Source organism: Schistocerca nitens, chromosome 4 (assembly GCF_023898315.1).
Source record: "Schistocerca nitens isolate TAMUIC-IGC-003100 chromosome 4, iqSchNite1.1, whole genome shotgun sequence".
NCBI lineage: Eukaryota > Metazoa > Arthropoda > Insecta > Orthoptera > Acrididae > Schistocerca > Schistocerca nitens.
The window spans coordinates 793,594,284-793,615,019 of record NC_064617.1 but is presented as its reverse complement, the minus strand read 5'-3'; the positions used below and the strand labels follow the sequence as shown (position 1 = coordinate 793,615,019).

Sequence of the window (20,736 nt, the reverse complement as noted above, 5' to 3'; positions counted from 1 at the left end):
ATAGAGCAGGGACATGCCAAAACAACCATTTCCCGTAGTGTAAAGCCTCTTGATAGGAGGATAGAAGCTGCTGGAAACTCCTGGTTCGTACGAAATCTTCGTGCAGCTTTGATGAAAAATAATGCGAAATGAAAGTAAACAAATGAGGAGCCTCTTCTGGGTGTCGCTCTGCGGAACCAAAAGTAAAGTGCTGTCATTTGAAAATGAAAGGGAACTCCAAAAAAACAATTAAATATTCGAGGCCAAGTGCACTGTGCACTCAGTACCGCCGTTTGACCCATGATGCAAATCACCCACAGCTGATGGTGCGGAGCAGACCATATCCATGGAAACAACAACAATATAACAAAGTAGTGAAAAAAAAAATCCGTCCAATGGATCCGTAAACTTAAATTCTGCCATCACTTAAAGCAATAGTGAGAAAATTTTGAAACTGGTCTTGATACTGTCGCGATTTCTTAATCGCATAGTACTCTTCGATGAGGTACATCTGATAATCGTGTAGCGTTGGCGTTGTATGGACGAGCATGTAATAGACGAACTGGCCCATGAGCCAGACATAACTATTATTCTTAGATTGAGGATAAAGCTGCCAGTCTGGTTGAAGCGCGTCATGAAGTTGAATGGAAGAATCCGACGTCCTATTAATGACTGCGAGTTTCTTTCGCGTCCACTGCCATATTTGTGTTTGATCCCGGCAGTGGAAGAGATGCGGCAGCGTTTCCACTAAGTTACACTTCTCACAAAACGGGGTGGGCCGCAGCTTGATTTTGTGCAATTTCTCTCCAGTGGGAATCACCTCATTGACAGCGTCATACCAAACAGATCGAACTCTGGAGCGAAGGAGCGGATAACTAATGTTCTTCCATACATTTCTCCAGTTTTTGCCTAAATATTTCTTCTCAATTGGGTTATCCAGCTGCCGTTTAGTAAGAGCACGATAGGTCGCCGCCGTTAACTCGAACCTGCGCTCCCAGAGGGAATCTGATTTCAAGTCAGACGCCTTAACCACTCGGCCACGACTGCCGGTGGCAAAAAGCGTCTTCCGACAAGTGAAAGTGCCACCTTGAGAAGCAATCCGATGGCAGAAAGCGCCTTGGCCTCACTCTTTTCTCTAGTGTTTCCATGGCCAGCACATTAGCCGTTACGAAAGTGTGTTAATTTTCGCCCAGGCAGAGGCTTGGACCCAACACCCTTTGGTTGAAAACCTAACGCTCTACCGACTGAGCTATCGTACAGCTGCGTGATGAGCGACTGATTCACATGTCGTAATTACTGGCTTATGGCTCCAATGGCGACTTCACCGACTTCCCACTGACGCACCGCTGACGCTAGTTTTCTGTCCTCTTAAGCGGTGGACATACTTGCAAGTAGCTGCGAGATCTTAAGAAAAGAAACGCTGCACCATTGCTTTTGCCGCACTCGAATGACTGAATTACGATTCTTAAAAAGAAATGAATGTTCGCTCTGTCCAAAACTTCCAAGCACATGTGTGTACTCACAAACTCGGCGTCGGCGCGAGAAAATGACGGGAGCGCACTCGTGGGCCTGCGACGGCTTTCTGCAGTCCCAGCGTCAGTGCGTGGTGAACCGGTAACCACAGGAAGCAGCGGCCGTCGCGGAACTCTGTATTCTTAAATTTTCGTCTTGTTGAGAGTGGCGTCATTGGTTTGCACCCGCGTTCATGCGTGTGAAAATATTTGCTCTTCTTTACGCAAAATCGCACGCAGCCGGTAGGACTCGAACCTACGCTCCCAGAGGGAATCTGATTTCGAGTCAGACGCCTTAACCACTCGGCCACGACTGCGCGGAGCGCGATCATCTCCCGTCACATGCAACTGCTACCGTTTAAAGCACTGTGGTGGCAGGAAACGGCGTAGTTACATTCTCTTCCGTAGTGTTTCCGCCGCTACTAGACGAATCACTACCAAAGCATTAAAATTTCCGCCCGGACAGGGATTTGAACCCTGGACCCTTAGGTTAAAAGCCTAATGCTCTACCGGCTGAGCTATCCGGGCTCACACGACGTTAGCAAACCTTCCACGATGCACAACTATACATTGACTCATGTCCTTTACTGTTGTGCAATCGCTGCATGGAGCCGTAACTAATAAAACGTCGCCTGGATGCTGTCTACAAACTTATCGTGCTAAGCTCGTAACAGACTATCGAAGAATACTGACACACGACGCAAAAACAAATTGCAGCAGTCGTTACGTCTCATGCGTTGGAGCAGAGGATTTACGTGTTTTGTTGACACTCACTGGGCAACTCGAAAATTCACAAGCATTTTGAATGCAATGTTTCCCACGTTTTCGCTCATTTCACAGTTCCGTTGGAGACGTTCTTCACGTCCTGACACAAAAAAGGGAACGCAGTCGGTAGCACATTTTTTTTTATTTTCTTGCTTCCCAGGCAGTTGCCTACTGTGTTCCTCTTATGGCATGCACTAGACAACCAGAACAGCTACAGGAGGGAGTCACCTTTGTTCTCGGCGGTAGTTACATTATCACAAACTCGAGCAATTCCATTGGCGTCAGCTTCAAAACGAATGCATGCCGAAACCCGGGATCGAACCAGGGACCTTTAGATCTTCAGTCTAACGCTCTCCCAACTGAGCTATTTCGGCTGACGTGGAACGTCTCTGTTTTGTACGTCTTCGTTAACCTCTGCCTCGTCGCCAATTTCACAGTCGTCTTCGTCTATAAGACACAGGGACGCTGAAAGGCGAGCAGCAGATGCAGTGAAGCACCACACACATTTCTTCTGCTTCCATCATCGTAACAAGCAAACACGTCGACTCGATTCATGTAATATTGACTTCGCTGACGCTAGAAAACCGGTGCTATATCGATGCCACGTGCAACTCGTGTGCAGAGAACGAGACACAAGAAGGAGTGAGCCTCTCCACCGTGTGAGAGGCAGTATCTAGCAGATACACACGGTAAAACATTTGACTTGCGCTAGCTCATAAATTGCTACACGTCATCGTCTGCAAGCTAAAATGGACACATCTGCACTGCCCAGAGAGGCGACACTTGCACTGACACCTGGTGGACGGCTGCGAGACGAGGAGATGAGCTGTGGCTTCTGGGCGCGACTTTAGCGCTGCACCCTGTAGCCAAGAACACTGCACATTGCTGGCGACCCACGTGTTTAGTAGTGACGCAACCGCTAGGATGCAGCTGAACGTCCATCTTCTGTGAGCGAGAAAATTTTCGCAGTCGGCAGGACTCGAACCTGCGCTCCCAGAGGGAATCTGATTTCAAGTCAGACGCCTTAACCACTCGGCCACGACTGCCGGTGGCAAAAAGCGTCTTCCGACAAGTGAAAGTGCCACCTTGAGAAGCAATCCGATGGCAGAAAGCGCCTTGGCCTCACTCTTTTCTCTAGTGTTTCCATGGCCAGCACATTAGCCGTTACGAAAGTGTGTTAATTTTCGCCCAGGCAGAGGCTTGGACCCAACACCCTTTGGTTGAAAACCTAACGCTCTACCGACTGAGCTATCGTACAGCTGCGTGATGAGCGACTGATTCACATGTCGTAATTACTGGCTTATGGCTCCAATGGCGACTTCACCGACTTCCCACTGACGCACCGCTGACGCTAGTTTTCTGTCCTCTTAAGCGGTGGACATACTTGCAAGTAGCTGCGAGATCTTAAGAAAAGAAACGCTGCACCATTGCTTTTGCCGCACTCGAATGACTGAATTACGATTCTTAAAAAGAAATGAATGTTCGCTCTGTCCAAAACTTCCAAGCACATGTGTGTACTCACAAACTCGGCGTCGGCGCGAGAAAATGACGGGAGCGCACTCGTGGGCCTGCGACGGCTTTCTGCAGTCCCAGCGTCAGTGCGTGGTGAACCGGTAACCACAGGAAGCAGCGGCCGTCGCGGAACTCTGTATTCTTAAATTTTCGTCTTGTTGAGAGTGGCGTCATTGGTTTGCACCCGCGTTCATGCGTGTGAAAATATTTGCTCTTCTTTACGCAAAATCGCACGCAGCCGGTAGGACTCGAACCTACGCTCCCAGAGGGAATCTGATTTCGAGTCAGACGCCTTAACCACTCGGCCACGACTGCGCGGAGCGCGATCATCTCCCGTCACATGCAACTGCTACCGTTTAAAGCACTGTGGTGGCAGGAAACGGCGTAGTTACATTCTCTTCCGTAGTGTTTCCGCCGCTACTAGACGAATCACTACCAAAGCATTAAAATTTCCGCCCGGACAGGGATTTGAACCCTGGACCCTTAGGTTAAAAGCCTAATGCTCTACCGGCTGAGCTATCCGGGCTCACACGACGTTAGCAAACCTTCCACGATGCACAACTATACATTGACTCATGTCCTTTACTGTTGTGCAATCGCTGCATGGAGCCGTAACTAATAAAACGTCGCCTGGATGCTGTCTACAAACTTATCGTGCTAAGCTCGTAACAGACTATCGAAGAATACTGACACACGACGCAAAAACAAATTGCAGCAGTCGTTACGTCTCATGCGTTGGAGCAGAGGATTTACGTGTTTTGTTGACACTCACTGGGCAACTCGAAAATTCACAAGCATTTTGAATGCAATGTTTCCCACGTTTTCGCTCATTTCACAGTTCCGTTGGAGACGTTCTTCACGTCCTGACACAAAAAAGGGAACGCAGTCGGTAGCACATTTTTTTTTATTTTCTTGCTTCCCAGGCAGTTGCCTACTGTGTTCCTCTTATGGCATGCACTAGACAACCAGAACAGCTACAGGAGGGAGTCACCTTTGTTCTCGGCGGTAGTTACATTATCACAAACTCGAGCAATTCCATTGGCGTCAGCTTCAAAACGAATGCATGCCGAAACCCGGGATCGAACCAGGGACCTTTAGATCTTCAGTCTAACGCTCTCCCAACTGAGCTATTTCGGCTGACGTGGAACGTCTCTGTTTTGTACGTCTTCGTTAACCTCTGCCTCGTCGCCAATTTCACAGTCGTCTTCGTCTATAAGACACAGGGACGCTGAAAGGCGAGCAGCAGATGCAGTGAAGCACCACACACATTTCTTCTGCTTCCATCATCGTAACAAGCAAACACGTCGACTCGATTCATGTAATATTGACTTCGCTGACGCTAGAAAACCGGTGCTATATCGATGCCACGTGCAACTCGTGTGCAGAGAACGAGACACAAGAAGGAGTGAGCCTCTCCACCGTGTGAGAGGCAGTATCTAGCAGATACACACGGTAAAACATTTGACTTGCGCTAGCTCATAAATTGCTACACGTCATCGTCTGCAAGCTAAAATGGACACATCTGCACTGCCCAGAGAGGCGACACTTGCACTGACACCTGGTGGACGGCTGCGAGACGAGGAGATGAGCTGTGGCTTCTGGGCGCGACTTTAGCGCTGCACCCTGTAGCCAAGAACACTGCACATTGCTGGCGACCCACGTGTTTAGTAGTGACGCAACCGCTAGGATGCAGCTGAACGTCCATCTTCTGTGAGCGAGAAAATTTTCGCAGTCGGCAGGACTCGAACCTGCGCTCCCAGAGGGAATCTGATTTCAAGTCAGACGCCTTAACCACTCGGCCACGACTGCCGGTGGCAAAAAGCGTCTTCCGACAAGTGAAAGTGCCACCTTGAGAAGCAATCCGATGGCAGAAAGCGCCTTGGCCTCACTCTTTTCTCTAGTGTTTCCATGGCCAGCACATTAGCCGTTACGAAAGTGTGTTAATTTTCGCCCAGGCAGAGGCTTGGACCCAACACCCTTTGGTTGAAAACCTAACGCTCTACCGACTGAGCTATCGTACAGCTGCGTGATGAGCGACTGATTCACATGTCGTAATTACTGGCTTATGGCTCCAATGGCGACTTCACCGACTTCCCACTGACGCACCGCTGACGCTAGTTTTCTGTCCTCTTAAGCGGTGGACATACTTGCAAGTAGCTGCGAGATCTTAAGAAAAGAAACGCTGCACCATTGCTTTTGCCGCACTCGAATGACTGAATTACGATTCTTAAAAAGAAATGAATGTTCGCTCTGTCCAAAACTTCCAAGCACATGTGTGTACTCACAAACTCGGCGTCGGCGCGAGAAAATGACGGGAGCGCACTCGTGGGCCTGCGACGGCTTTCTGCAGTCCCAGCGTCAGTGCGTGGTGAACCGGTAACCACAGGAAGCAGCGGCCGTCGCGGAACTCTGTATTCTTAAATTTTCGTCTTGTTGAGAGTGGCGTCATTGGTTTGCACCCGCGTTCATGCGTGTGAAAATATTTGCTCTTCTTTACGCAAAATCGCACGCAGCCGGTAGGACTCGAACCTACGCTCCCAGAGGGAATCTGATTTCGAGTCAGACGCCTTAACCACTCGGCCACGACTGCGCGGAGCGCGATCATCTCCCGTCACATGCAACTGCTACCGTTTAAAGCACTGTGGTGGCAGGAAACGGCGTAGTTACATTCTCTTCCGTAGTGTTTCCGCCGCTACTAGACGAATCACTACCAAAGCATTAAAATTTCCGCCCGGACAGGGATTTGAACCCTGGACCCTTAGGTTAAAAGCCTAATGCTCTACCGGCTGAGCTATCCGGGCTCACACGACGTTAGCAAACCTTCCACGATGCACAACTATACATTGACTCATGTCCTTTACTGTTGTGCAATCGCTGCATGGAGCCGTAACTAATAAAACGTCGCCTGGATGCTGTCTACAAACTTATCGTGCTAAGCTCGTAACAGACTATCGAAGAATACTGACACACGACGCAAAAACAAATTGCAGCAGTCGTTACGTCTCATGCGTTGGAGCAGAGGATTTACGTGTTTTGTTGACACTCACTGGGCAACTCGAAAATTCACAAGCATTTTGAATGCAATGTTTCCCACGTTTTCGCTCATTTCACAGTTCCGTTGGAGACGTTCTTCACGTCCTGACACAAAAAAGGGAACGCAGTCGGTAGCACATTTTTTTTTATTTTCTTGCTTCCCAGGCAGTTGCCTACTGTGTTCCTCTTATGGCATGCACTAGACAACCAGAACAGCTACAGGAGGGAGTCACCTTTGTTCTCGGCGGTAGTTACATTATCACAAACTCGAGCAATTCCATTGGCGTCAGCTTCAAAACGAATGCATGCCGAAACCCGGGATCGAACCAGGGACCTTTAGATCTTCAGTCTAACGCTCTCCCAACTGAGCTATTTCGGCTGACGTGGAACGTCTCTGTTTTGTACGTCTTCGTTAACCTCTGCCTCGTCGCCAATTTCACAGTCGTCTTCGTCTATAAGACACAGGGACGCTGAAAGGCGAGCAGCAGATGCAGTGAAGCACCACACACATTTCTTCTGCTTCCATCATCGTAACAAGCAAACACGTCGACTCGATTCATGTAATATTGACTTCGCTGACGCTAGAAAACCGGTGCTATATCGATGCCACGTGCAACTCGTGTGCAGAGAACGAGACACAAGAAGGAGTGAGCCTCTCCACCGTGTGAGAGGCAGTATCTAGCAGATACACACGGTAAAACATTTGACTTGCGCTAGCTCATAAATTGCTACACGTCATCGTCTGCAAGCTAAAATGGACACATCTGCACTGCCCAGAGAGGCGACACTTGCACTGACACCTGGTGGACGGCTGCGAGACGAGGAGATGAGCTGTGGCTTCTGGGCGCGACTTTAGCGCTGCACCCTGTAGCCAAGAACACTGCACATTGCTGGCGACCCACGTGTTTAGTAGTGACGCAACCGCTAGGATGCAGCTGAACGTCCATCTTCTGTGAGCGAGAAAATTTTCGCAGTCGGCAGGACTCGAACCTGCGCTCCCAGAGGGAATCTGATTTCAAGTCAGACGCCTTAACCACTCGGCCACGACTGCCGGTGGCAAAAAGCGTCTTCCGACAAGTGAAAGTGCCACCTTGAGAAGCAATCCGATGGCAGAAAGCGCCTTGGCCTCACTCTTTTCTCTAGTGTTTCCATGGCCAGCACATTAGCCGTTACGAAAGTGTGTTAATTTTCGCCCAGGCAGAGGCTTGGACCCAACACCCTTTGGTTGAAAACCTAACGCTCTACCGACTGAGCTATCGTACAGCTGCGTGATGAGCGACTGATTCACATGTCGTAATTACTGGCTTATGGCTCCAATGGCGACTTCACCGACTTCCCACTGACGCACCGCTGACGCTAGTTTTCTGTCCTCTTAAGCGGTGGACATACTTGCAAGTAGCTGCGAGATCTTAAGAAAAGAAACGCTGCACCATTGCTTTTGCCGCACTCGAATGACTGAATTACGATTCTTAAAAAGAAATGAATGTTCGCTCTGTCCAAAACTTCCAAGCACATGTGTGTACTCACAAACTCGGCGTCGGCGCGAGAAAATGACGGGAGCGCACTCGTGGGCCTGCGACGGCTTTCTGCAGTCCCAGCGTCAGTGCGTGGTGAACCGGTAACCACAGGAAGCAGCGGCCGTCGCGGAACTCTGTATTCTTAAATTTTCGTCTTGTTGAGAGTGGCGTCATTGGTTTGCACCCGCGTTCATGCGTGTGAAAATATTTGCTCTTCTTTACGCAAAATCGCACGCAGCCGGTAGGACTCGAACCTACGCTCCCAGAGGGAATCTGATTTCGAGTCAGACGCCTTAACCACTCGGCCACGACTGCGCGGAGCGCGATCATCTCCCGTCACATGCAACTGCTACCGTTTAAAGCACTGTGGTGGCAGGAAACGGCGTAGTTACATTCTCTTCCGTAGTGTTTCCGCCGCTACTAGACGAATCACTACCAAAGCATTAAAATTTCCGCCCGGACAGGGATTTGAACCCTGGACCCTTAGGTTAAAAGCCTAATGCTCTACCGGCTGAGCTATCCGGGCTCACACGACGTTAGCAAACCTTCCACGATGCACAACTATACATTGACTCATGTCCTTTACTGTTGTGCAATCGCTGCATGGAGCCGTAACTAATAAAACGTCGCCTGGATGCTGTCTACAAACTTATCGTGCTAAGCTCGTAACAGACTATCGAAGAATACTGACACACGACGCAAAAACAAATTGCAGCAGTCGTTACGTCTCATGCGTTGGAGCAGAGGATTTACGTGTTTTGTTGACACTCACTGGGCAACTCGAAAATTCACAAGCATTTTGAATGCAATGTTTCCCACGTTTTCGCTCATTTCACAGTTCCGTTGGAGACGTTCTTCACGTCCTGACACAAAAAAGGGAACGCAGTCGGTAGCACATTTTTTTTTATTTTCTTGCTTCCCAGGCAGTTGCCTACTGTGTTCCTCTTATGGCATGCACTAGACAACCAGAACAGCTACAGGAGGGAGTCACCTTTGTTCTCGGCGGTAGTTACATTATCACAAACTCGAGCAATTCCATTGGCGTCAGCTTCAAAACGAATGCATGCCGAAACCCGGGATCGAACCAGGGACCTTTAGATCTTCAGTCTAACGCTCTCCCAACTGAGCTATTTCGGCTGACGTGGAACGTCTCTGTTTTGTACGTCTTCGTTAACCTCTGCCTCGTCGCCAATTTCACAGTCGTCTTCGTCTATAAGACACAGGGACGCTGAAAGGCGAGCAGCAGATGCAGTGAAGCACCACACACATTTCTTCTGCTTCCATCATCGTAACAAGCAAACACGTCGACTCGATTCATGTAATATTGACTTCGCTGACGCTAGAAAACCGGTGCTATATCGATGCCACGTGCAACTCGTGTGCAGAGAACGAGACACAAGAAGGAGTGAGCCTCTCCACCGTGTGAGAGGCAGTATCTAGCAGATACACACGGTAAAACATTTGACTTGCGCTAGCTCATAAATTGCTACACGTCATCGTCTGCAAGCTAAAATGGACACATCTGCACTGCCCAGAGAGGCGACACTTGCACTGACACCTGGTGGACGGCTGCGAGACGAGGAGATGAGCTGTGGCTTCTGGGCGCGACTTTAGCGCTGCACCCTGTAGCCAAGAACACTGCACATTGCTGGCGACCCACGTGTTTAGTAGTGACGCAACCGCTAGGATGCAGCTGAACGTCCATCTTCTGTGAGCGAGAAAATTTTCGCAGTCGGCAGGACTCGAACCTGCGCTCCCAGAGGGAATCTGATTTCAAGTCAGACGCCTTAACCACTCGGCCACGACTGCCGGTGGCAAAAAGCGTCTTCCGACAAGTGAAAGTGCCACCTTGAGAAGCAATCCGATGGCAGAAAGCGCCTTGGCCTCACTCTTTTCTCTAGTGTTTCCATGGCCAGCACATTAGCCGTTACGAAAGTGTGTTAATTTTCGCCCAGGCAGAGGCTTGGACCCAACACCCTTTGGTTGAAAACCTAACGCTCTACCGACTGAGCTATCGTACAGCTGCGTGATGAGCGACTGATTCACATGTCGTAATTACTGGCTTATGGCTCCAATGGCGACTTCACCGACTTCCCACTGACGCACCGCTGACGCTAGTTTTCTGTCCTCTTAAGCGGTGGACATACTTGCAAGTAGCTGCGAGATCTTAAGAAAAGAAACGCTGCACCATTGCTTTTGCCGCACTCGAATGACTGAATTACGATTCTTAAAAAGAAATGAATGTTCGCTCTGTCCAAAACTTCCAAGCACATGTGTGTACTCACAAACCCGGCGTCGGCGCGAGAAAATGACGGGAGCGCACTCGTGGGCCTGCGACGGCTTTCTGCAGTCCCAGCGTCAGTGCGTGGTGAACCGGTAACCACAGGAAGCAGCGGCCGTCGCGGAACTCTGTATTCTTAAATTTTCGTCTTGTTGAGAGTGGCGTCATTGGTTTGCACCCGCGTTCATGCGTGTGAAAATATTTGCTCTTCTTTACGCAAAATCGCACGCAGCCGGTAGGACTCGAACCTACGCTCCCAGAGGGAATCTGATTTCGAGTCAGACGCCTTAACCACTCGGCCACGACTGCGCGGAGCGCGATCATCTCCCGTCACATGCAACTGCTACCGTTTAAAGCACTGTGGTGGCAGGAAACGGCGTAGTTACATTCTCTTCCGTAGTGTTTCCGCCGCTACTAGACGAATCACTACCAAAGCATTAAAATTTCCGCCCGGACAGGGATTTGAACCCTGGACCCTTAGGTTAAAAGCCTAATGCTCTACCGGCTGAGCTATCCGGGCTCACACGACGTTAGCAAACCTTCCACGATGCACAACTATACATTGACTCATGTCCTTTACTGTTGTGCAATCGCTGCATGGAGCCGTAACTAATAAAACGTCGCCTGGATGCTGTCTACAAACTTATCGTGCTAAGCTCGTAACAGACTATCGAAGAATACTGACACACGACGCAAAAACAAATTGCAGCAGTCGTTACGTCTCATGCGTTGGAGCAGAGGATTTACGTGTTTTGTTGACACTCACTGGGCAACTCGAAAATTCACAAGCATTTTGAATGCAATGTTTCCCACGTTTTCGCTCATTTCACAGTTCCGTTGGAGACGTTCTTCACGTCCTGACACAAAAAAGGGAACGCAGTCGGTAGCACATTTTTTTTTATTTTCTTGCTTCCCAGGCAGTTGCCTACTGTGTTCCTCTTATGGCATGCACTAGACAACCAGAACAGCTACAGGAGGGAGTCACCTTTGTTCTCGGCGGTAGTTACATTATCACAAACTCGAGCAATTCCATTGGCGTCAGCTTCAAAACGAATGCATGCCGAAACCCGGGATCGAACCAGGGACCTTTAGATCTTCAGTCTAACGCTCTCCCAACTGAGCTATTTCGGCTGACGTGGAACGTCTCTGTTTTGTACGTCTTCGTTAACCTCTGCCTCGTCGCCAATTTCACAGTCGTCTTCGTCTATAAGACACAGGGACGCTGAAAGGCGAGCAGCAGATGCAGTGAAGCACCACACACATTTCTTCTGCTTCCATCATCGTAACAAGCAAACACGTCGACTCGATTCATGTAATATTGACTTCGCTGACGCTAGAAAACCGGTGCTATATCGATGCCACGTGCAACTCGTGTGCAGAGAACGAGACACAAGAAGGAGTGAGCCTCTCCACCGTGTGAGAGGCAGTATCTAGCAGATACACACGGTAAAACATTTGACTTGCGCTAGCTCATAAATTGCTACACGTCATCGTCTGCAAGCTAAAATGGACACATCTGCACTGCCCAGAGAGGCGACACTTGCACTGACACCTGGTGGACGGCTGCGAGACGAGGAGATGAGCTGTGGCTTCTGGGCGCGACTTTAGCGCTGCACCCTGTAGCCAAGAACACTGCACATTGCTGGCGACCCACGTGTTTAGTAGTGACGCAACCGCTAGGATGCAGCTGAACGTCCATCTTCTGTGAGCGAGAAAATTTTCGCAGTCGGCAGGACTCGAACCTGCGCTCCCAGAGGGAATCTGATTTCAAGTCAGACGCCTTAACCACTCGGCCACGACTGCCGGTGGCAAAAAGCGTCTTCCGACAAGTGAAAGTGCCACCTTGAGAAGCAATCCGATGGCAGAAAGCGCCTTGGCCTCACTCTTTTCTCTAGTGTTTCCATGGCCAGCACATTAGCCGTTACGAAAGTGTGTTAATTTTCGCCCAGGCAGAGGCTTGGACCCAACACCCTTTGGTTGAAAACCTAACGCTCTACCGACTGAGCTATCGTACAGCTGCGTGATGAGCGACTGATTCACATGTCGTAATTACTGGCTTATGGCTCCAATGGCGACTTCACCGACTTCCCACTGACGCACCGCTGACGCTAGTTTTCTGTCCTCTTAAGCGGTGGACATACTTGCAAGTAGCTGCGAGATCTTAAGAAAAGAAACGCTGCACCATTGCTTTTGCCGCACTCGAATGACTGAATTACGATTCTTAAAAAGAAATGAATGTTCGCTCTGTCCAAAACTTCCAAGCACATGTGTGTACTCACAAACCCGGCGTCGGCGCGAGAAAATGACGGGAGCGCACTCGTGGGCCTGCGACGGCTTTCTGCAGTCCCAGCGTCAGTGCGTGGTGAACCGGTAACCACAGGAAGCAGCGGCCGTCGCGGAACTCTGTATTCTTAAATTTTCGTCTTGTTGAGAGTGGCGTCATTGGTTTGCACCCGCGTTCATGCGTGTGAAAATATTTGCTCTTCTTTACGCAAAATCGCACGCAGCCGGTAGGACTCGAACCTACGCTCCCAGAGGGAATCTGATTTCGAGTCAGACGCCTTAACCACTCGGCCACGACTGCGCGGAGCGCGATCATCTCCCGTCACATGCAACTGCTACCGTTTAAAGCACTGTGGTGGCAGGAAACGGCGTAGTTACATTCTCTTCCGTAGTGTTTCCGCCGCTACTAGACGAATCACTACCAAAGCATTAAAATTTCCGCCCGGACAGGGATTTGAACCCTGGACCCTTAGGTTAAAAGCCTAATGCTCTACCGGCTGAGCTATCCGGGCTCACACGACGTTAGCAAACCTTCCACGATGCACAACTATACATTGACTCATGTCCTTTACTGTTGTGCAATCGCTGCATGGAGCCGTAACTAATAAAACGTCGCCTGGATGCTGTCTACAAACTTATCGTGCTAAGCTCGTAACAGACTATCGAAGAATACTGACACACGACGCAAAAACAAATTGCAGCAGTCGTTACGTCTCATGCGTTGGAGCAGAGGATTTACGTGTTTTGTTGACACTCACTGGGCAACTCGAAAATTCACAAGCATTTTGAATGCAATGTTTCCCACGTTTTCGCTCATTTCACAGTTCCGTTGGAGACGTTCTTCACGTCCTGACACAAAAAAGGGAACGCAGTCGGTAGCACATTTTTTTTTATTTTCTTGCTTCCCAGGCAGTTGCCTACTGTGTTCCTCTTATGGCATGCACTAGACAACCAGAACAGCTACAGGAGGGAGTCACCTTTGTTCTCGGCGGTAGTTACATTATCACAAACTCGAGCAATTCCATTGGCGTCAGCTTCAAAACGAATGCATGCCGAAACCCGGGATCGAACCAGGGACCTTTAGATCTTCAGTCTAACGCTCTCCCAACTGAGCTATTTCGGCTGACGTGGAACGTCTCTGTTTTGTACGTCTTCGTTAACCTCTGCCTCGTCGCCAATTTCACAGTCGTCTTCGTCTATAAGACACAGGGACGCTGAAAGGCGAGCAGCAGATGCAGTGAAGCACCACACACATTTCTTCTGCTTCCATCATCGTAACAAGCAAACACGTCGACTCGATTCATGTAATATTGACTTCGCTGACGCTAGAAAACCGGTGCTATATCGATGCCACGTGCAACTCGTGTGCAGAGAACGAGACACAAGAAGGAGTGAGCCTCTCCACCGTGTGAGAGGCAGTATCTAGCAGATACACACGGTAAAACATTTGACTTGCGCTAGCTCATAAATTGCTACACGTCATCGTCTGCAAGCTAAAATGGACACATCTGCACTGCCCAGAGAGGCGACACTTGCACTGACACCTGGTGGACGGCTGCGAGACGAGGAGATGAGCTGTGGCTTCTGGGCGCGACTTTAGCGCTGCACCCTGTAGCCAAGAACACTGCACATTGCTGGCGACCCACGTGTTTAGTAGTGACGCAACCGCTAGGATGCAGCTGAACGTCCATCTTCTGTGAGCGAGAAAATTTTCGCAGTCGGCAGGACTCGAACCTGCGCTCCCAGAGGGAATCTGATTTCAAGTCAGACGCCTTAACCACTCGGCCACGACTGCCGGTGGCTAAAAGCGTCTTCCGACAAGTGAAAGTGCCACCTTGAGAAGCAATCCGATGGCAGAAAGCGCCTTGGCCTCACTCTTTTCTCTAGTGTTTCCATGGCCAGCACATTAGCCGTTACGAAAGTGTGTTAATTTTCGCCCAGGCAGAGGCTTGGACCCAACACCCTTTGGTTGAAAACCTAACGCTCTACCGACTGAGCTATCGTACAGCTGCGTGATGAGCGACTGATTCACATGTCGTAATTACTGGCTTATGGCTCCAATGGCGACTTCACCGACTTCCCACTGACGCACCGCTGACGCTAGTTTTCTGTCCTCTTAAGCGGTGGACATACTTGCAAGTAGCTGCGAGATCTTAAGAAAAGAAACGCTGCACCATTGCTTTTGCCGCACTCGAATGACTGAATTACGATTCTTAAAAAGAAATGAATGTTCGCTCTGTCCAAAACTTCCAAGCACATGTGTGTACTCACAAACTCGGCGTCGGCGCGAGAAAATGACGGGAGCGCACTCGTGGGCCTGCGACGGCTTTCTGCAGTCCCAGCGTCAGTGCGTGGTGAACCGGTAACCACAGGAAGCAGCGGCCGTCGCGGAACTCTGTATTCTTAAATTTTCGTCTTGTTGAGAGTGGCGTCATTGGTTTGCACCCGCGTTCATGCGTGTGAAAATATTTGCTCTTCTTTACGCAAAATCGCACGCAGCCGGTAGGACTCGAACCTACGCTCCCAGAGGGAATCTGATTTCGAGTCAGACGCCTTAACCACTCGGCCACGACTGCGCGGAGCGCGATCATCTCCCGTCACATGCAACTGCTACCGTTTAAAGCACTGTGGTGGCAGGAAACGGCGTAGTTACATTCTCTTCCGTAGTGTTTCCGCCGCTACTAGACGAATCACTACCAAAGCATTAAAATTTCCGCCCGGACAGGGATTTGAACCCTGGACCCTTAGGTTAAAAGCCTAATGCTCTACCGGCTGAGCTATCCGGGCTCACACGACGTTAGCAAACCTTCCACGATGCACAACTATACATTGACTCATGTCCTTTACTGTTGTGCAATCGCTGCATGGAGCCGTAACTAATAAAACGTCGCCTGGATGCTGTCTACAAACTTATCGTGCTAAGCTCGTAACAGACTATCGAAGAATACTGACACACGACGCAAAAACAAATTGCAGCAGTCGTTACGTCTCATGCGTTGGAGCAGAGGATTTACGTGTTTTGTTGACACTCACTGGGCAACTCGAAAATTCACAAGCATTTTGAATGCAATGTTTCCCACGTTTTCGCTCATTTCACAGTTCCGTTGGAGACGTTCTTCACGTCCTGACACAAAAAAGGGAACGCAGTCGGTAGCACATTTTTTTTTATTTTCTTGCTTCCCAGGCAGTTGCCTACTGTGTTCCTCTTATGGCATGCACTAGACAACCAGAACAGCTACAGGAGGGAGTCACCTTTGTTCTCGGCGGTAGTTACATTATCACAAACTCGAGCAATTCCATTGGCGTCAGCTTCAAAACGAATGCATGCCGAAACCCGGGATCGAACCAGGGACCTTTAGATCTTCAGTCTAACGCTCTCCCAACTGAGCTATTTCGGCTGACGTGGAACGTCTCTGTTTTGTACGTCTTCGTTAACCTCTGCCTCGTCGCCAATTTCACAGTCGTCTTCGTCTATAAGACACAGGGACGCTGAAAGGCGAGCAGCAGATGCAGTGAAGCACCACACACATTTCTTCTGCTTCCATCATCGTAACAAGCAAACACGTCGACTCGATTCATGTAATATTGACTTCGCTGACGCTAGAAAACCGGTGCTATATCGATGCCACGTGCAACTCGTGTGCAGAGAACGAGACACAAGAAGGAGTGAGCCTCTCCACCGTGTGAGAGGCAGTATCTAGCAGATACACACGGTAAAACATTTGACTTGCGCTAGCTCATAAATTGCTACACGTCATCGTCTGCAAGCTAAAATGGACACATCTGCACTGCCCAGAGAGGCGACACTTGCACTGACACCTGGTGGACGGCTGCGAGACGAGGAGATGAGCTGTGGCTTCTGGGCGCGACTTTAGCGCTGCACCCTGTAGCCAAGAACACTGCACATTGCTGGCGACCCACGTGTTTAGTAGTGACGCAACCGCTAGGATGCAGCTGAACGTCCATCTTCTGTGAGCGAGAAAATTTTCGCAGTCGGCAGGACTCGAACCTGCGCTCCCAGAGGGAATCTGATTTCAAGTCAGACGCCTTAACCACTCGGCCACGACTGCCGGTGGCAAAAAGCGTCTTCCGACAAGTGAAAGTGCCACCTTGAGAAGCAATCCGATGGCAGAAAGCGCCTTGGCCTCACTCTTTTCTCTAGTGTTTCCATGGCCAGCACATTAGCCGTTACGAAAGTGTGTTAATTTTCGCCCAGGCAGAGGCTTGGACCCAACACCCTTTGGTTGAAAACCTAACGCTCTACCGACTGAGCTATCGTACAGCTGCGTGATGAGCGACTGATTCACATGTCGTAATTACTGGCTTATGGCTCCAATGGCGACTTCACCGACTTCCCACTGACGCACCGCTGACGCTAGTTTTCTGTCCTCTTAAGCGGTGGACATACTTGCAAGTAGCTGCGAGATCTTAAGAAAAGAAACGCTGCACCATTGCTTTTGCCGCACTCGAATGACTGAATTACGATTCTTAAAAAGAAATGAATGTTCGCTCTGTCCAAAACTTCCAAGCACATGTGTGTACTCACAAACCCGGCGTCGGCGCGAGAAAATGACGGGAGCGCACTCGTGGGCCTGCGACGGCTTTCTGCAGTCCCAGCGTCAGTGCGTGGTGAACCGGTAACCACAGGAAGCAGCGGCCGTCGCGGAACTCTGTATTCTTAAATTTTCGTCTTGTTGAGAGTGGCGTCATTGGTTTGCACCCGCGTTCATGCGTGTGAAAATATTTGCTCTTCTTTACGCAAAATCGCACGCAGCCGGTAGGACTCGAACCTACGCTCCCAGAGGGAATCTGATTTCGAGTCAGACGCCTTAACCACTCGGCCACGACTGCGCGGAGCGCGATCATCTCCCGTCACATGCAACTGCTACCGTTTAAAGCACTGTGGTGGCAGGAAACGGCGTAGTTACATTCTCTTCCGTAGTGTTTCCGCCGCTACTAGACGAATCACTACCAAAGCATTAAAATTTCCGCCCGGACAGGGATTTGAACCCTGGACCCTTAGGTTAAAAGCCTAATGCTCTACCGGCTGAGCTATCCGGGCTCACACGACGTTAGCAAACCTTCCACGATGCACAACTATACATTGACTCATGTCCTTTACTGTTGTGCAATCGCTGCATGGAGCCGTAACTAATAAAACGTCGCCTGGATGCTGTCTACAAACTTATCGTGCTAAGCTCGTAACAGACTATCGAAGAATACTGACACACGACGCAAAAACAAATTGCAGCAGTCGTTACGTCTCATGCGTTGGAGCAGAGGATTTACGTGTTTTGTTGACACTCACTGGGCAACTCGAAAATTCACAAGCATTTTGAATGCAATGTTTCCCACGTTTTCGCTCATTTCACAGTTCCGTTGGAGACGTTCTTCACGTCCTGACACAAAAAAGGGAACGCAGTCGGTAGCACATTTTTTTTTATTTTCTTGCTTCCCAGGCAGTTGCCTACTGTGTTCCTCTTATGGCATGCACTAGACAACCAGAACAGCTACAGGAGGGAGTCACCTTTGTTCTCGGCGGTAGTTACATTATCACAAACTCGAGCAATTCCATTGGCGTCAGCTTCAAAACGAATGCATGCCGAAACCCGGGATCGAACCAGGGACCTTTAGATCTTCAGTCTAACGCTCTCCCAACTGAGCTATTTCGGCTGACGTGGAACGTCTCTGTTTTGTACGTCTTCGTTAACCTCTGCCTCGTCGCCAATTTCACAGTCGTCTTCGTCTATAAGACACAGGGACGCTGAAAGGCGAGCAGCAGATGCAGTGAAGCACCACACACATTTCTTCTGCTTCCATCATCGTAACAAGCAAACACGTCGACTCGATTCATGTAATATTGACTTCGCTGACGCTAGAAAACCGGTGCTATATCGATGCCACGTGCAACTCGTGTGCAGAGAACGAGACACAAGAAGGAGTGAGCCTCTCCACCGTGTGAGAGGCAGTATCTAGCAGATACACACGGTAAAACATTTGACTTGCGCTAGCTCATAAATTGCTACACGTCATCGTCTGCAAGCTAAAATGGACACATCTGCACTGCCCAGAGAGGCGACACTTGCACTGACACCTGGTGGACGGCTGCGAGACGAGGAGATGAGCTGTGGCTTCTGGGCGCGACTTTAGCGCTGCACCCTGTAGCCAAGAACACTGCACATTGCTGGCGACCCACGTGTTTAGTAGTGACGCAACCGCTAGGATGCAGCTGAACGTCCATCTTCTGTGAGCGAGAAAATTTTCGCAGTCGGCAGGACTCGAACCTGCGCTCCCAGAGGGAATCTGATTTCAAGTCAGACGCCTTAACCACTCGGCCACGACTGCCGGTGGCTAAAAGCGTCTTCCGACAAGTGAAAGTGCCACCTTGAGAAGCAATCCGATGGCAGAAAGCGCCTTGGCCTCACTCTTTTCTCTAGTGTTTCCATGGCCAGCACATTAGCCGTTACGAAAGTGTGTTAATTTTCGCCCAGGCAGAGGCTTGGACCCAACACCCTTTGGTTGAAAACCTAACGCTCTACCGACTGAGCTATCGTACAGCTGCGTGATGAGCGACTGATTCACATGTCGTAATTACTGGCTTATGGCTCCAATGGCGACTTCACCGACTTCCCACTGACGCACCGCTGACGCTAGTTTTCTGTCCTCTTAAGCGGTGGACATACTTGCAAGTAGCTGCGAGATCTTAAGAAAAGAAACGCTGCACCATTGCTTTTGCCGCACTCGAATGACTGAATTACGATTCTTAAAAAGAAATGAATGTTCGCTCTGTCCAAAACTTCCAAGCACATGTGTGTACTCACAAACTCGGCGTCGGCGCGAGAAAATGACGGGAGCGCACTCGTGGGCCTGCGACGGCTTTCTGCAGTCCCAGCGTCAGTGCGTGGTGAACCGGTAACCACAGGAAGCAGCGGCCGTCGCGGAACTCTGTATTCTTAAATTTTCGTCTTGTTGAGAGTGGCGTCATTGGTTTGCACCCGCGTTCATGCGTGTGAAAATATTTGCTCTTCTTTACGCAAAATCGCACGCAGCCGGTAGGACTCGAACCTACGCTCCCAGAGGGAATCTGATTTCGAGTCAGACGCCTTAACCACTCGGCCACGACTGCGCGGAGCGCGATCATCTCCCGTCACATGCAACTGCTACCGTTTAAAGCACTGTGGTGGCAGGAAACGGCGTAGTTACATTCTCTTCCGTAGTGTTTCCGCCGCTACTAGACGAATCACTACCAAAGCATTAAAATTTCCGCCCGGACAGGGATTTGAACCCTGGACCCTTAGGTTAAAAGCCTAATGCTCTACCGGCTGAGCTATCCGGGCTCACACGACGTTAGCAAACCTTCCACGATGCACAACTATACATTGACTCATGTCCTTTACTGTTGTGCAATCGCTGCATGGAGCCGTAACTAATAAAACGTCGCCTGGATGCTGTCTACAAACTTATCGTGCTAAGCTCGTAACAGACTATCGAAGAATACTGACACACGACGCAAAAACAAATTGCAGCAGTCGTTACGTCTCATGCGTTGGAGCAGAGGATTTACGTGTTTTGTTGACACTCACTGGGCAACTCGAAAATTCACAAGCATTTTGAATGCAATGTTTCCCACGTTTTCGCTCATTTCACAGTTCCGTTGGAGACGTTCTTCACGTCCTGACACAAAAAAGGGAACGCAGTCGGTAGCACATTTTTTTTTATTTTCTTGCTTCCCAGGCAGTTGCCTACTGTGTTCCTCTTATGGCATGCACTAGACAACCAGAACAGCTACAGGAGGGAGTCACCTTTGTTCTCGGCGGTAGTTACATTATCACAAACTCGAGCAATTCCATTGGCG

The 20,736-nt window shown here is 49.7% G+C and overlaps 34 non-coding genes across 34 annotated transcripts; all 34 read right to left on the bottom strand.

Moving 5' to 3' along the window:
• Positions 1-1,725: 1,725 nt before the first annotated feature.
• Positions 1,726-1,807, bottom strand: Trnas-cga (transfer RNA serine (anticodon CGA)). Its single transcript has one exon. It is a non-coding gene; the product is annotated as a tRNA-Ser (tRNA).
• Positions 1,808-1,945: 138 nt separating this feature from the next.
• Trnak-uuu (transfer RNA lysine (anticodon UUU)) lies at positions 1,946-2,018 on the bottom strand. Its single transcript has one exon. It is a non-coding gene; the product is annotated as a tRNA-Lys (tRNA).
• A 538-nt stretch (positions 2,019-2,556) lies between these two features.
• On the bottom strand, positions 2,557-2,629 carry Trnaf-gaa (transfer RNA phenylalanine (anticodon GAA)). The gene has a single exon. It is a non-coding gene; the product is annotated as a tRNA-Phe (tRNA).
• A 590-nt stretch (positions 2,630-3,219) lies between these two features.
• Trnas-uga (transfer RNA serine (anticodon UGA)) lies at positions 3,220-3,301 on the bottom strand. Its single transcript has one exon. It is a non-coding gene; the product is annotated as a tRNA-Ser (tRNA).
• Positions 3,302-4,000: 699 nt separating this feature from the next.
• On the bottom strand, positions 4,001-4,082 carry Trnas-cga (transfer RNA serine (anticodon CGA)). The gene has a single exon. It is a non-coding gene; the product is annotated as a tRNA-Ser (tRNA).
• Positions 4,083-4,220: 138 nt separating this feature from the next.
• Positions 4,221-4,293, bottom strand: Trnak-uuu (transfer RNA lysine (anticodon UUU)). The gene has a single exon. It is a non-coding gene; the product is annotated as a tRNA-Lys (tRNA).
• Positions 4,294-4,831: 538 nt separating this feature from the next.
• Trnaf-gaa (transfer RNA phenylalanine (anticodon GAA)) lies at positions 4,832-4,904 on the bottom strand. The gene has a single exon. It is a non-coding gene; the product is annotated as a tRNA-Phe (tRNA).
• A 590-nt stretch (positions 4,905-5,494) lies between these two features.
• Trnas-uga (transfer RNA serine (anticodon UGA)) lies at positions 5,495-5,576 on the bottom strand. Its single transcript has one exon. It is a non-coding gene; the product is annotated as a tRNA-Ser (tRNA).
• A 699-nt stretch (positions 5,577-6,275) lies between these two features.
• Trnas-cga (transfer RNA serine (anticodon CGA)) lies at positions 6,276-6,357 on the bottom strand. The gene has a single exon. It is a non-coding gene; the product is annotated as a tRNA-Ser (tRNA).
• Positions 6,358-6,495: 138 nt separating this feature from the next.
• Trnak-uuu (transfer RNA lysine (anticodon UUU)) lies at positions 6,496-6,568 on the bottom strand. The gene has a single exon. It is a non-coding gene; the product is annotated as a tRNA-Lys (tRNA).
• A 538-nt stretch (positions 6,569-7,106) lies between these two features.
• Positions 7,107-7,179, bottom strand: Trnaf-gaa (transfer RNA phenylalanine (anticodon GAA)). The gene has a single exon. It is a non-coding gene; the product is annotated as a tRNA-Phe (tRNA).
• Positions 7,180-7,769: 590 nt separating this feature from the next.
• Positions 7,770-7,851, bottom strand: Trnas-uga (transfer RNA serine (anticodon UGA)). The gene has a single exon. It is a non-coding gene; the product is annotated as a tRNA-Ser (tRNA).
• Positions 7,852-8,550: 699 nt separating this feature from the next.
• On the bottom strand, positions 8,551-8,632 carry Trnas-cga (transfer RNA serine (anticodon CGA)). The gene has a single exon. It is a non-coding gene; the product is annotated as a tRNA-Ser (tRNA).
• A 138-nt stretch (positions 8,633-8,770) lies between these two features.
• Positions 8,771-8,843, bottom strand: Trnak-uuu (transfer RNA lysine (anticodon UUU)). Its single transcript has one exon. It is a non-coding gene; the product is annotated as a tRNA-Lys (tRNA).
• Positions 8,844-9,381: 538 nt separating this feature from the next.
• On the bottom strand, positions 9,382-9,454 carry Trnaf-gaa (transfer RNA phenylalanine (anticodon GAA)). The gene has a single exon. It is a non-coding gene; the product is annotated as a tRNA-Phe (tRNA).
• A 590-nt stretch (positions 9,455-10,044) lies between these two features.
• On the bottom strand, positions 10,045-10,126 carry Trnas-uga (transfer RNA serine (anticodon UGA)). Its single transcript has one exon. It is a non-coding gene; the product is annotated as a tRNA-Ser (tRNA).
• Positions 10,127-10,825: 699 nt separating this feature from the next.
• Positions 10,826-10,907, bottom strand: Trnas-cga (transfer RNA serine (anticodon CGA)). The gene has a single exon. It is a non-coding gene; the product is annotated as a tRNA-Ser (tRNA).
• Positions 10,908-11,045: 138 nt separating this feature from the next.
• Trnak-uuu (transfer RNA lysine (anticodon UUU)) lies at positions 11,046-11,118 on the bottom strand. The gene has a single exon. It is a non-coding gene; the product is annotated as a tRNA-Lys (tRNA).
• Positions 11,119-11,656: 538 nt separating this feature from the next.
• On the bottom strand, positions 11,657-11,729 carry Trnaf-gaa (transfer RNA phenylalanine (anticodon GAA)). The gene has a single exon. It is a non-coding gene; the product is annotated as a tRNA-Phe (tRNA).
• Positions 11,730-12,319: 590 nt separating this feature from the next.
• Positions 12,320-12,401, bottom strand: Trnas-uga (transfer RNA serine (anticodon UGA)). Its single transcript has one exon. It is a non-coding gene; the product is annotated as a tRNA-Ser (tRNA).
• A 699-nt stretch (positions 12,402-13,100) lies between these two features.
• Positions 13,101-13,182, bottom strand: Trnas-cga (transfer RNA serine (anticodon CGA)). Its single transcript has one exon. It is a non-coding gene; the product is annotated as a tRNA-Ser (tRNA).
• Positions 13,183-13,320: 138 nt separating this feature from the next.
• Positions 13,321-13,393, bottom strand: Trnak-uuu (transfer RNA lysine (anticodon UUU)). Its single transcript has one exon. It is a non-coding gene; the product is annotated as a tRNA-Lys (tRNA).
• A 538-nt stretch (positions 13,394-13,931) lies between these two features.
• Positions 13,932-14,004, bottom strand: Trnaf-gaa (transfer RNA phenylalanine (anticodon GAA)). The gene has a single exon. It is a non-coding gene; the product is annotated as a tRNA-Phe (tRNA).
• Positions 14,005-14,594: 590 nt separating this feature from the next.
• On the bottom strand, positions 14,595-14,676 carry Trnas-uga (transfer RNA serine (anticodon UGA)). Its single transcript has one exon. It is a non-coding gene; the product is annotated as a tRNA-Ser (tRNA).
• A 699-nt stretch (positions 14,677-15,375) lies between these two features.
• On the bottom strand, positions 15,376-15,457 carry Trnas-cga (transfer RNA serine (anticodon CGA)). Its single transcript has one exon. It is a non-coding gene; the product is annotated as a tRNA-Ser (tRNA).
• Positions 15,458-15,595: 138 nt separating this feature from the next.
• Positions 15,596-15,668, bottom strand: Trnak-uuu (transfer RNA lysine (anticodon UUU)). Its single transcript has one exon. It is a non-coding gene; the product is annotated as a tRNA-Lys (tRNA).
• Positions 15,669-16,206: 538 nt separating this feature from the next.
• On the bottom strand, positions 16,207-16,279 carry Trnaf-gaa (transfer RNA phenylalanine (anticodon GAA)). Its single transcript has one exon. It is a non-coding gene; the product is annotated as a tRNA-Phe (tRNA).
• Positions 16,280-16,869: 590 nt separating this feature from the next.
• Positions 16,870-16,951, bottom strand: Trnas-uga (transfer RNA serine (anticodon UGA)). Its single transcript has one exon. It is a non-coding gene; the product is annotated as a tRNA-Ser (tRNA).
• A 699-nt stretch (positions 16,952-17,650) lies between these two features.
• Positions 17,651-17,732, bottom strand: Trnas-cga (transfer RNA serine (anticodon CGA)). The gene has a single exon. It is a non-coding gene; the product is annotated as a tRNA-Ser (tRNA).
• A 138-nt stretch (positions 17,733-17,870) lies between these two features.
• Positions 17,871-17,943, bottom strand: Trnak-uuu (transfer RNA lysine (anticodon UUU)). The gene has a single exon. It is a non-coding gene; the product is annotated as a tRNA-Lys (tRNA).
• A 538-nt stretch (positions 17,944-18,481) lies between these two features.
• Trnaf-gaa (transfer RNA phenylalanine (anticodon GAA)) lies at positions 18,482-18,554 on the bottom strand. The gene has a single exon. It is a non-coding gene; the product is annotated as a tRNA-Phe (tRNA).
• A 590-nt stretch (positions 18,555-19,144) lies between these two features.
• Positions 19,145-19,226, bottom strand: Trnas-uga (transfer RNA serine (anticodon UGA)). The gene has a single exon. It is a non-coding gene; the product is annotated as a tRNA-Ser (tRNA).
• Positions 19,227-19,925: 699 nt separating this feature from the next.
• Trnas-cga (transfer RNA serine (anticodon CGA)) lies at positions 19,926-20,007 on the bottom strand. The gene has a single exon. It is a non-coding gene; the product is annotated as a tRNA-Ser (tRNA).
• Positions 20,008-20,145: 138 nt separating this feature from the next.
• Positions 20,146-20,218, bottom strand: Trnak-uuu (transfer RNA lysine (anticodon UUU)). The gene has a single exon. It is a non-coding gene; the product is annotated as a tRNA-Lys (tRNA).
• Between the last annotated feature and the right edge of the window lie 518 nt (positions 20,219-20,736).